This window comes from Protopterus annectens, chromosome 1.part0 (assembly GCF_019279795.1).
Source record: "Protopterus annectens isolate FY-2018-M chromosome 1.part0, PAN1.0, whole genome shotgun sequence".
Taxonomy (NCBI): domain Eukaryota; kingdom Metazoa; phylum Chordata; order Ceratodontiformes; family Protopteridae; genus Protopterus; species Protopterus annectens.
Window position 1 is genome coordinate 650037724 of NC_056725.1, and position 13554 is coordinate 650051277.

Consider the following 13554-nt stretch of genomic DNA (forward strand, 5'->3'; position numbering starts at 1 on the left):
AAATTCACTGTGTATAGAAATAGCACCTTTTTAAACTCCTACCTCTATTTTACCAGTGCTCACCCCTATAGACAAAAAAGAAGCATAGAAAAGGGGCAGTTTGTTAGGATCTCAAGAATGATTTCAGATGATGTGGACTTTTTATATGAATGTGATACTTTAAAGGGTATGATTTTGGACAGAAAATATCCCAGTACAATAATAGATGAGGTCTTGATGGAAGTAAGAGAGGGGAGGAACGATAGATTTTGCCCAATATTGGGGAGAGTGGTTAGTAATTATAAGCTCATTGGACAGAAGAAACTGACATGTAACAAAGGGGATGATTTTGCAGGGTCTTTTGTTATGAATTTTAATTGTGAAACTGCTGTTATTAAGAGTATTATTTCCAGAAATGGGAAGATGTCTTCAGATTTCTCTGACCTTTAGAAGATTTTTAAACATACCCTCAATTTTACTTAGATGAAGGACAAGAATGTGAAAAATATCCTAGAACAGCAGAAATCAGTCCAGAGGGAGGTGAATAGGAGAAAAGGGACCTATAAATGAGGCAGGTATGCTCAATGCCCCCACGTTAGGAACGCAGAGAATATTTACATCATGAGTAGGGATAGATTTATATATGGAAAATGTTTTTCTGATTGTGAGAGTAAGGGCGTTATTTATTTAACGGAGTGTAAAATTTGTTCCACTTTCTATGTGGGGAAGACGGAAAGGACCCTTAAGAAAAGAATTTATGAGCACCTGTATGATATTCATAGAAAAGACGCCAGGAATGCATTGTATACTACCAAATGTGATGGTGCCACCTATGTATTTTTTGTATTAGAGGAAGTGCCATATGAGATTAGGGGTGGGCAATGGGAGACTAAAATTGAGTACCGGGAAGTATTTTGGCAATTGATTCTGGAGGCATGTAAGTTCCCAGGACTTAATGAATACATCTCCCTTGCTCTGGTCTTAAAACTCAGGGGGGCTAGATTATAATAGTTACGGTATGATCCATAATTCACTATAGTTTATACATATATTTTGTTTATATTTTGGCACATTTTATATATTTTAAATTATCTATATTTTCCTTGGGATTTGATTCTTTCGTGCTTTGATATGAACACTAGAGGGTAGTATAATGCCTTAGTTGGTTATATTCCCATAGTATTAGCAGTATTAGTAGACCTGAGCCCTCTATATTTGTGTGTGTGTGTGTGTGTGTGTGTGTGTGTGTGTGTGTGTGTGTGTGTGTGTGTGTGTGTGTGTATATATATATATATATATATATATATATATATATATATATATATATAAAATTTGATATTTTTGTTTTTATTTACTTATTATATATGTTTTTAACTTAGATTTTTTTCAAAGCATGTATTGAAAGGTAAAGTAGGTAGACCCATACGGATTGTACATTTTCATGGTTTGTGGAATTTCCAAGTCTAATTTTTGCTTATTGATTTTATGGTACATTTGTTTTTTTTAAATCAAGTTGTGGAGAAGGAATGAATGGATTTGATTGGGTAATTGAGTTGGGGGGTATTTATAAATTCTAGTTTGAATGGAGTGGGGTGTTGCATGTCTGAGGAAGTTCTATTCGGGAACGAAAACAAGGTGAGACCATTAAGCATTTATGTCAATGCGTGTTTATGTTTTTGATACTGGAATAAAGTCATTTCCTCACATTGTTGATTTTCGTGGTTTCTCCTTCAGTGCCGGACTGTGAATGGATTATCTATCATATCATTTCCAGAATACTTGTGGCTACTCCAATGCTTATTGCTTTTATCTCAAAGACCTTTTATTATATCTCAAAGGTCCTGACTGTTGACTTTCAAGTCCTTCCCAAGAGGAAAAACATTTTTTCTCTCTTAACAGGCTTGGCTTGTGTGTCTCTCTGTCTCCAAGTTTCCTTCTCTCTCCAGAACAGAAGCCAATGTCTGTGTCACTTTTCTTTCTCTCTCTCTATCTATCTCTCACTTTCTAGCTATCCTTTCATATGAATTTGGTGTTTGGCCTCCACCATGCAGGGTAGATGAGGTTCATTCTTCTAAACTGCCAAAAAAGTGCAGTACTACATAGGCTCATTCTTCTAAACTGCCAAAAATGTGCAGTACTACATTTTCTATAGCAGTCACCATGTATATACCACTATCTATATATCTGTCTATCTTAACTATTTAGCTCTCTCTCTCTCTGTATATATATATATATATATATATATATATATATATATATATATATATATATATATAGTGTCTTTGTGTGTATATCTAAGTATGTTACTATATAGACAGCATCTACATAGTAAATACAGTGTATGTATGCATGTGTGTATGTATATGCATGTATCTATATCTGTTAAGAATAGGTAGGATCTATAGTTTCTGCTTTATAATGCAGGTGACTACCTCCCATTTTGACAAGAAATATGAGTGACTCATTTCAGAAAAAAATGTTTTATTTAAGGGCTAGAAAGGGCAAAGTAACTCACACTCTAGTACATAAAGATGCAGCCTCTCTAGCCCTGCTACATCTTGAACTAAAATAAAGATTTTATTTTTCAAACCTTTTTCCACATAGAATTTGAACTTGGAAGCTATGGTAATTTGCTCCCAGTTGTTCCGGAGTTGTTCTTTCTTGCTAGATCATTGATGGTACAGGAGTGTTCAATGGAATTTACTTCAAAGACAATTTTAATTATTGCTTATAGTCTTTATAGGTCAGTTTTATAGCCATTATCTGGTCTACATTCCCTATAAATCTCCGGAAAAGTATGAACTAGATTTATCTGACATTACTTTTCTAGTGAAAATCTATATAATGTCTTAGATCTCATGTCTGATATCTCACTGGTCTTTAAATATTTCATTGTTTATTCTTTCATAAGTAATGCCATTATTTTCAAATTCAATGAAAAGATGGCAAGTATGATGTCTCCTGTCCATATTTTCCTCCTGCTGCAGGAGAGGTGAAACTAAATCTGAGGAATTCCAGCATTCAGGCATATTCTGATCTACAGTTATTTTTTTTTCAAAAAGCAATTTTAAATGTACTGAATGTTTTATGAGTTTAGTTAACATTTTAGGATAAATCTAGTCACCCCCAACACACATTTTTAGTATACCCGTGAATAGTCTAGCATTATCCTTTTCTGTCCAGATGCTTTCATTAACTGGATTCAAATGTTTACTTCCTTTTCCTCTCACACACACTTTTCTCTCTCATGTACATTCTTCTGCACCCCCCCTTTTTTTTCTCTTTTGGAAATATAAACAAATGAAACAATTAATTATCTATGCGTTTTGCTTTATGCCTCATTCTCGCAACATTCCACTACAATAATATTTTTTATCCATCCTTTTGTCCTTTTTTTGCTACTGACTTTTACGCCTTGAAATTTTCTTTTTCTGTGTGTTTGCTTTTGTTAACTTTACTACTATACTGATTATTTCATCACTGGCAAATTTTATCTTATAAAAGCGCATACTGAGAGTAAGGGAAAATTAGTAGTGACTGTGGCTAGCAAGTGTTATTTGGAAGTTTTGTTCACATTTTCTGACACAATGATACACAGTAAACCTATTTTGTAATTTAATACTTATATATGTTTCTTTTCTTCAGGTAGCAGTGAATGCATTGCATGTCCACAGGATTACTGGTCTAATGCAAAGAGAGATGCCTGCTTTCCAAGGCACATAGAGTTTCTTTCATATGAAGAAGACTTGGGTATCATCATGGTTACTGTTACTGCAGTCCTTTCTGTAACTGTGGTTGCAGCCTTGTGCCTTTTTCTAATTCACCATAATACACCAGTTGTCAAAGCCAACAACCGTGAAGTTAGCTACATTCTCCTGGTGACTCTTATGTTTTGCTTCCTTTGTGCCCTGTTATTTATTGGGTATCCAACGAACAAGAGTTGTGTCTTCCGTCAAGCTACCTTTGGTATATTATTTTCTTTTTGTATCTCCTCTGTATTAGCAAAAACTATTATAGTTGTACTTGCCTTCAACGCCACCAAGCCAGGAAGTGTACTAATGGTGTGTGTTCGGCCCAAAACACCTTTTTACATTATCTTTTGTTGTTCGTTGTTACAAGTTATTATATGTGCTATATGGCTGTGCACTTCAGCTCCCTTTCCGGAATTTAACAAAAACACACAAGAGAAGATCATACTGCAGTGCAATGAAGGCTCTGTAATTATGTTCTACTGCATGCTGGGATATCTAGGTTTTTTAGCCAGTGTGAGTTTCATAGTTGCCTTCTTGGCCAGAAATCTACCAGACAGATTTAATGAAGCTAAATATATCACATTCAGCATGATTATTTTTATAAGTGTTTGGCTGTCATTTATACCAGCTTACCTGAGTACATCAGGTAAGTACATGGTTGCTGTGGAGGTATTTGCCATCATTTCTTCAAGTGCTGGACTTCTGATATGTATCTTTTTTCCCAAATGTTATATTATTCTACTAAGAACTAATTCAAAAGAAAGGAGACACCTAACAGGAAATAGTACATATGAATCCAACTTTCAGAAAACAAAGTTTTTGTGAGGATGACTTAATGCCGAACATGTTTAGTCTTGGTTTCATCCCTAGCTGCAGACATACACATTGTTTTCTGCTTCTCTTTCTCTCTCTCTCTTTCACCATCATTTTCTATGTCTCTCTCTCTCTATGATACCCCTACCCCTGACAACATATGTATTTCTGTTTAAGGAAAACTCTTGTGAAGATATACCCAAAGGAATGAAGTTGTTAGGAGGGTTATTTATTCTATAACTCAAGAAATGTGATATCAACCACAATAACGCATGACTGTTTTATTTACTGCAGCAACAGACATCTGAAATGCTTGAATTAATATAAAGAAAAAGGTGGCACATTACCGTATATGATAAAACTATATAGCTATGAAAGAGATCTTAGAAATGGTTGAAAGAAATCTTACTGATGCTGTAACTAGAGAAAGTAGTACCCCTTTAAATGTTAACTACATTTTCTTTGCACAGACCAGCCTTAATGAGGTTCATTTATAAAACAGTGAAAGGTTACCATGCACCTCAATATTAAAACAAATATTACTTTATATCTTATTTTGATCTCCAGAAATAATTTACATAGCTCAGCATTTTTCCATCCTGTTATAAAATGTGCACTATCCTTCACATTATGAATTCATGTTGTTTAACATTGGATGGTTCTGTCACTTTCATAAAGTACTGATGTGAATGTAAAACAATGTGAAATTAAGCTAAAAGAATTTATTTCACATTTTGAATGTCAGCTGCATTTACTCATTAAATTTATAATGTGTTACAAACTGGCAGTGCACTAGTCAAAAACAGCCAATAAAGTTCCACTTGCCATTTTAGTACTTAATTTCTTAGCCCTCACCCACAAAGGTCTTTTTTTCACTTTTAAAAAAAAAGTTTCTTGACACTGAAAAAGCAAAATGTCGACATATGCAAAAATGACACAAATAAATACTTTAATAGAAAATAACCAGATTGGTATGTAGTCCTCACATTTTTTTCCTGGAATTAAGCACAAATGAAATTAGCAAGTCATCATATTGCCAATGACAATTAACTATTTTGTTTAAATCTATAACCATGCTAAAAGACTTCAGTGCAGAAATGCAGAATGTTAGACTATGCATGTTTTGCAGAGATAGTAATGGTGGCTTTATTTGTGCTACACAAAATACTTCATTTATGCACACATCAGTACCCTACCTGCTTTTTCTGGTGAGGTATCTAGCATACCTCTCAATTGTACAGATTTTCGAAGAATGTCCAGATTTTTGGCCCATATGTTTGGTCCATTTCTCATAAAATTGTGGTTTTCTGGCAAATCACTGGTAAATCATTGAGGGTTGAAGTCAGAAAATAATGGCAGTCATTTGACTTTCAGACTTCATATCCTTAGAAAAGTCACACTAATGCAAAACTTGTTATTCTATCCAGTTTATAAGTGTGTAAGAGCAATAGTTAAAAATGTACCTATTTTTGGGCCTTGGTCCCCCCATTGTTTATTACTTTGCCCCAGATTTCTTGCTATAACATATTGAGAGGTATGGCATCTAGCTATCTATCTATCTGTATCTATATAGCTATATATATATAAATATATATATATATATATATATATACATACATACATGCATACATACAAATATTTCAAGCACAGGCATTAATGCCCTTCTAGCTTGCCAATATGCAACACTTGTTCCCATAATAAATGCCCAGGCTGCTCTTAAAAATATCTAATCTAGTACTTGCTTTAATATAATTTGGTAGTCTGTTCCATGCATTGGATACTCTGTCAGAGAACCATTTAGTACACTTCTCATTCCTATATAATATTCTACATAGGTTGTCTGATGATTCTCTAATACTTTTTGATAACCCAAACATTCCCAGAGGTAGATGTCACCAAATGCCCTATATACCTGATGTAAGATCTCCTTTTAGATATCTATAAGAGTCACTGTACAAGTTTAGATATTTTAGAACTTACATTTTCACATCCATGGATACCCTGGGTATATTTATGTTGTACTCTTTCCAGTTTGCTCATGCTTGTTTTCTTATAAGGTTTCTATATTGTTATTCCATGCTCAAGTTTGGGTCTAATGTAACTAACAAATAATGACTTCATCATTTCTGATTTCATAGACTTAAAAAAATCTTTTTATACAACCTATAGTTCTATAACTATCATTAACCAATTGGTTGATACGATTAGAGAAACTCATAGCTGGATCTACCCATATACCCAGGCCCTTAAATAAGTCTACAGTTTCAATCACTGTGTGCTGTATTAAATATTAACCTTTCAATTTAGGGCTACCAAATCTAATATGCTTTGTTTTTGATTTATTTATCAGCATATTATTCTCCTGTGCCTAAATGGTCAATGTAGTCAAGTTATTTTGCAGACATGCCTTATCAGTAACACATGTAATCAGTTTACCCAATTTCAGGTTGTCTGTATATAGAATGTAGAACACCTCAGATGAAAAAGTTAGGTCTGAAAGATACAAACTAAACTAGTAAGGGCCAAGGACAGAGTCCTGTGGGACACCCTGACTGTAACCAAGAAATTTGCCAGTCAAGTTGCTGTATGATACTTCCCACGTCCTATTTGTAAGCCATGCAGCTATCCATCTTATAAAGAGTACATCAATACCTAGTTTTACTAATTTATTGATCAGTGTTATGTGTATGACCCTGTCAAATGCTGAAGTTAAATCTATATAAATTACATCACAGCACAATTTTTATTCATAGCTGTTATTATATTACTATAGAACATCATGTTACAGGTGGCAATAGATCTGTTTTCAACATATGCATGCTGATATATGGTTTCAAGTCCCAGCCTAGCTAGTTCTGACTATAACTTATCCAATATTACCTTATCCATTATTTTTCCACAATATGAAAGTAGACTTAAGGGTCTATATGACTATGGGTTTGTCCTACTTCCCTTTCCCTTATAAACAGGTTTAATAAGCACATGTCTCCAGTCTTGAGGAATCTCCCCATATTTATATGACCTAGTGAATAATAGATATAATGGTACTGTAAGTTCTTGTTGAAGTGTTCTCAGGTCATTGTTACTAATTCTGTCTCCTCCCTGTGCTTTGTTCAGATCCAGTTTGCGCAGTTCTTTTTAATATAATCTAATTTGATTTTAGTATCTGGGGTTACCTGGATGTCACTAGGACAACTTACCATGCCTTTTGTGGAGCCAAACTGTTTTGCATAAGATTTTGTAAATATATTTATAATCTGTTGTGTCTGAGAATAAATTTTAGAAGCCACACTCAGTTTATCAATTTGTGTGTCTTTACTCCTTCCACTTCGTATGTATCTATAAAAAGGTTTCCTATTATGTTTAATATCTTTATATACATTTTCTTCAAATTGTTCTTGATCTTGCCTCACACTATGCTTGATCTGTTTATCCAGCTTGTTTATTTCAGTTTTCAAAGTAGAAGTTCGACCTCTCTTCCATTTTTTATATTTTTTGTCTCTCACCTCAATCAGTTATGTTGTTCTTATGGAAATATATCCCCTTGATGTTGTATGCCTAGATCCTGATGTTAAACATTTTTTTTTTTGAACTCAAACAATTTCTCTTTCAAAACTTTCCACATTCCATCTGCAGTTTTCCATTGAACATCTCACTACAGTTAGTTTTAATAGTGAGTGTTTTGCTTCCATATAATCTGTAATTAACCTTTTGTGTATTGTTTTGATTTTCTGTTTGGCAGAATTATCTAGCAACAAATAACCCCATGATCATTGCACATCAGTGGTGGTAAAACTTGACTGGAAGTTACAGTAATTTCTTTGGGAACACAAACAAAATGTCTAGTATGTTACGTCCCCTGATAGTTTTTTTTACAATCTGAAACAACTGTCGTTTCTTAATATACGCTGTGAATAATTTCCTTACTAACGTTGTAGAATCAATATTATTCCAGTCTGTTTCTGGTAAATTTAAGTCCCCAGCTAATATTATTCTTCACTTCTGTGTTTCATGTAAGAAATGTATGAATTTCTCTATGTCATCTGCACTTGACTTTGGTGGTCTGTATACTCCACTTGTTATATTTTCCAGGGTTGGCTTTATTGTCACAGTTACACAGTCTAAAGTGTTGGTGTTATCACTGAACATGTAATAATCACAAGTCTCATAACTATCTAGAATCCCTGTCATAACACCTCCACCTGATTTTTTAATTAGAATGTCTGTTACAGTAAAACATTTATACCCTGACAGAACTGGTTTCCAGTCATTGTTCTTTAACCAAGTTTCACAAACAATAGCAACATCAATCTTGTGGGAACATAGCAAATTTTCCAATAAAAAACTTTATTATTAATGCTCCTATCATTAACAACCATCAGAAAGGCATCCAATATTGCTATCTATGGGCTGTTAAATTTTCGACATGGCAAAAATCCTGGCTAGTTTTTGTCAAATATTGCAAAATATCTGCTGCAAAAATTATCTTCCCAAATCTAGACAAATACACACCATCCTATCTGAACACGTGTGCCCAAAACAAGGCTTGGATGCTCTATACATTTCATTCACAGTGACCTGATGATCCTTTCTATAGGTGATTTGTGAAAAATATATCCTAACACCAGTACAAGTTATACTATCTAAAATGGCTGTCAGTTCCCTACTAACAGTCAGAGAATCCATGCAGGTGACATAATTTGTACCAACCTGAATAAAAACAGATCCACACTTCCTTACATTAAGGCATTCTAAGGCTATTTTTGCTCCTGGCAAGCATAACGCTATTCGATGTTCATTATCATCTCTGCAAATATACTATCAGTTCCTCTAATAATTGAATCTCCAATTACAATAATATCTTTGCTGGCCAGCTCTGAAGAATCTTAAGCTTCTAATACAGTAATATCTGCTCTATTAACTGTTATGAAAGCTAGATCTTCATCACTATTAATCATATTAATCCTACTGTTTCATTGTGTATTCAATTCTCATCCAGGTGGTGCTGTAAATCCACAGCTTGAGTCATGTAGTCAACATCTGTCTTTCTCTTCCTTTTTCTTACAATAATGTTCTTCAATCCTTCCACATTTAATTTTGATTTCGTCCTTTTCACCTGCCTCTTGCCTCTTTTTTCTACCTTCTCCATTAGAAAGGTGATGCCTTTTTCTGTAGACTGAAGGTTTTCTGATAGAAAAATATCATCATTTTAGATATATATATATATATATATATATATATATATATATATATATATATACGCACACACATATGTATATCTTACTTGCTGTGTTTTAAATAGAGAATTTGTGGAATTATAAGTTAGACAAGGTGCAGTCCCTTGAATACCCTGGAAGATCTACCATTGACTCTGTATGACTAATGTGCCCTTGGCAGGATCACTTCAGTTTCAGTGTAAAGATTACATAACAACAGGTAAAACTCTTAAATCTGAAGGTGTCAATCTAGTGTTAGGAGAGCCAAAAGAACATTTGCATCTTCTGGAGATTAAACCAAACAAAAATCTATATCACTCTAAGATCAATGCAGAAGCAGCAAGTCAAAATCAGAGCTAAATAAAAATAAAACTTTTTAATAATATCCCATGTTAAAAACTTTTATTTTCATTTAACTCTGTTTTTGACTTGCTGCTTCTGCATTTTTCTTAGTTCACCCTCAGTTTTTGTTTGGTTTAGTGTCGATTTATTAAGGTTTTTTCTCCCATCTTTTTAGTGTTTTGATCTTCTGAAAATTCCTCATTCAACCAACTAATAAGAACAACAATAAACCCCAGCATTCAATAAACTCTGTGTAGGCTTTGTGCAGAGCCTACATGGAGTTTACATGCTTGAACGATGGTGCAAGGCAAAAGGCAGTGCCCAATGCATGTTAATGATGCGTGGTACACCTAAGTTAGGTTATGTGGCTGGCAACAGTGTTGCCAGCCAGGAAACTGAGTAGGCAAATGTGGATACAATTCTGTTTAAATTAGAGCACCTATCTATGGTCTGCAGATTTGTGCAGAATGCCACAGTGACCACCAGGGCTTCACAGATAGCTGTGAATCTATTACTGCAACATATCTCCACAAAGGCCAACCTTATGTGGTGACACTTAACCAGAAATAGGGACATATTTGCCATAGATGTCACATAGACATGTGGCTGAATGAAACTCAAACATACCTTTCATCCTCTTTGAGCAAGATATGGGAGGGACAAAGGCATACATAATGGGGGACAAAGGGCTAAACTAGAGACAGATTTGATTTTTAATATTCCACTTCTAAACTTAGAAAGTTGATAGAATAAATAGGTTAATGTCCAGAAAAAACATAAACTCCTGATATTGCTAAAAGCACACTGAAGGAACAAAAACCACTGTAAAATCCAGTATAAATCTAATGATCTTTATTATAGGTAAGCACTTTTGCAACCAGCCCTGGTTGCTTCCTCAGACCAAAGATTACAAAAAATCATCATCCCAAACTTTTAAAAGCCTTGAATCCTGTGTCACATGACCATGACCAATTAATTAGTTAAATGCGTTAAAAGAACAAGTACATTCAAAATGCAAATACACTTAAAAAGCACAAAATTTAATTCAAGGCAATATATAAAAAAACAGCATATAATATGATGTAAAAGAAACATACAAAGAACATACATAAAAATTTTATATATATAAAAATATATAAAAATAAAAATAAATAACATGATGCAATATCTAACATACTAATACTGCCCTATCTGCAAATCAGTAATAAAACAGCTTTCTTCCTAATATTCAAAAATACTGTATGTATAAATAAAGAAAAAGCATCTAACGTATGCTATATTATATTATATTATATTATATTATATTATATTATATTATATTATATTATATTATGTTGTCTTAACATAGTCTAAATATAAAAATGCTGGTATAACCCTATCTATAAATCAAAAAATTAAATAGCTTTCTTCCTAATCTTCCTACCTTTCAACACAGATTTCAGAGATACATAATCATTCAGCCCAGATAGCTTATGGGCTGCTAACATAAAAATCCATCTCAATTCCCTTTGTTCAGTTCTATTGTTTGAATCTCCCATCTTAATGGTTTCAGTGACAGTGTCAATAATAGAAAAGCAAAAATAGTGATTCTCCCCTTATTGTAACGTGTTTAGCCAGTGCATTATGTTCCTGTTGCCTCCTAAAACAGTAAAGGTGGTCACAAATTCTCTCCTTTAACCGTCTGTTGGTCTTACCAACATAAAACGCACTGCAGCAGGCACAGTGGGCTAAATATATCACAATCCTACTCTCACACTCACCTGAAGGATTTCCCACTCGATGGCTGGACAAACGTGGTGTTAGTTTCTATACACTGACAAACTGAGCATGTATTAAATCTTCTTGTCTCATAGTTCATAATGGATCTATGTTCTACTCCATCTGTATAGCAGAGCATTTGCTTCAATGTTTTTCATTTTTTTTTAAAAACAAGGTTTCTCTCCTACTATTGCACTTACCCTATCATCAGTCCCCAATATATACCAATTACTATATATATTATATCCTTAATCAAACGAGTATCAACTGAGTGTGTAATACTAAACCTCAGTAACTGTTCTTTCTCTTCATTCTCTTAGGGGTCATTTCCACTCTGCCTATATTGGGCCTAGAAAAATACAGTTTCCCTGTGGTGTTCCTTTTAGTTCTGGCTTCAGTGCATGCCTCATTTACCTCTCTTTCATGGTAAACCCTGACTAGGAACTCATCCCTCAGGCTCATCAAACTATTTTCAAAGTCCTGATCTCTTGCATGTAATGTTGACATGCGTATAGCTTGATTATTGATGACGTTCCTAAAAATATGGGGAGGGTGCATACTAGTGTGGTGAACATAACTATTACGGTAGCAATCCTTCCGATACAATTTAGTGTGCACCTTGCCAGTAGTTCCATCCAACTTTATTTTTATATCTAAAACCTCAATGTAGGTATGAGATCTATTCATGGTAAAACTTAAAAAATCAGTACTTTTATTTAAATGTTCCACAAATTCACATAATCTTTCCTCACTACCCCCCCAAAAAAGGAACAGGTCATCTACAAAACGATGAAAAAATAAAATGTCACCTTTGAAAGCATTGTCATTCATCATAAAGGTTCACTACCATTGCAACATCACCAAACTGGCTTAGCTATTGGCTGTAGGAGTCCTCATAGTTACGCCTGACGTTTGTAGGAAATATTTCCCATCAAATGTAAAAACATTAAATTCTAAGACAAGCTCTAAAAAAACTGATCAAATCAACCTTCTCTACACTAAGTGAGTCTTCCTGTAGTAAGAAATCTCTTATATAGCATATTCCTTTCTGATTAGGTATGCTGGTAAAAAGGGATACGACATCCACAGTAACTAAAAACTCTTCCCCTGTAAGCCTATACTTGTTTAAAAAGGCATACAAATCTCTCAAAAAATGTTCTGAGTCCTGTAGTATCAAGTTATATTGTGTTATTAATGGTCTCAGTTGTTTTTCCAGATATACTGATACTGGCTCAGTAATCCATCCTGCCCCTGAAACAATCGGTCTAAAAGTCGGGTTCAGGATGCATTTGTGAATTTTTGGAAGTCCACCAAAACTAGGGACAATGGGACATTCAACATTAAAATATTTAAGCAAATCTTCTGTTATATAATTTTCCAAAAAACTATTTCTAACTTGACGGTTAAAACTGTCTACCAGCATATTAACCTCTGCTACATCAATCATCCTATACACATTCACATCTAACAGTAAATTATTTATAGCTCATAGAGTTCATAGGTTAGTACTAAGCTAACTGCCCTTGTGAGCCATTTTAAGCCTAGCCAATTATCCATTGTGAGACTCAAACCCTGCACCTTGTGTTTGCAAGGCAAACACCTTAACCATTAGGCCACCCTCCCAACCCATTCTAAATAAAACAGTCTATTCATTACTACTACAGAATGTCCCTTATCAGCAGGCTTTATAATTA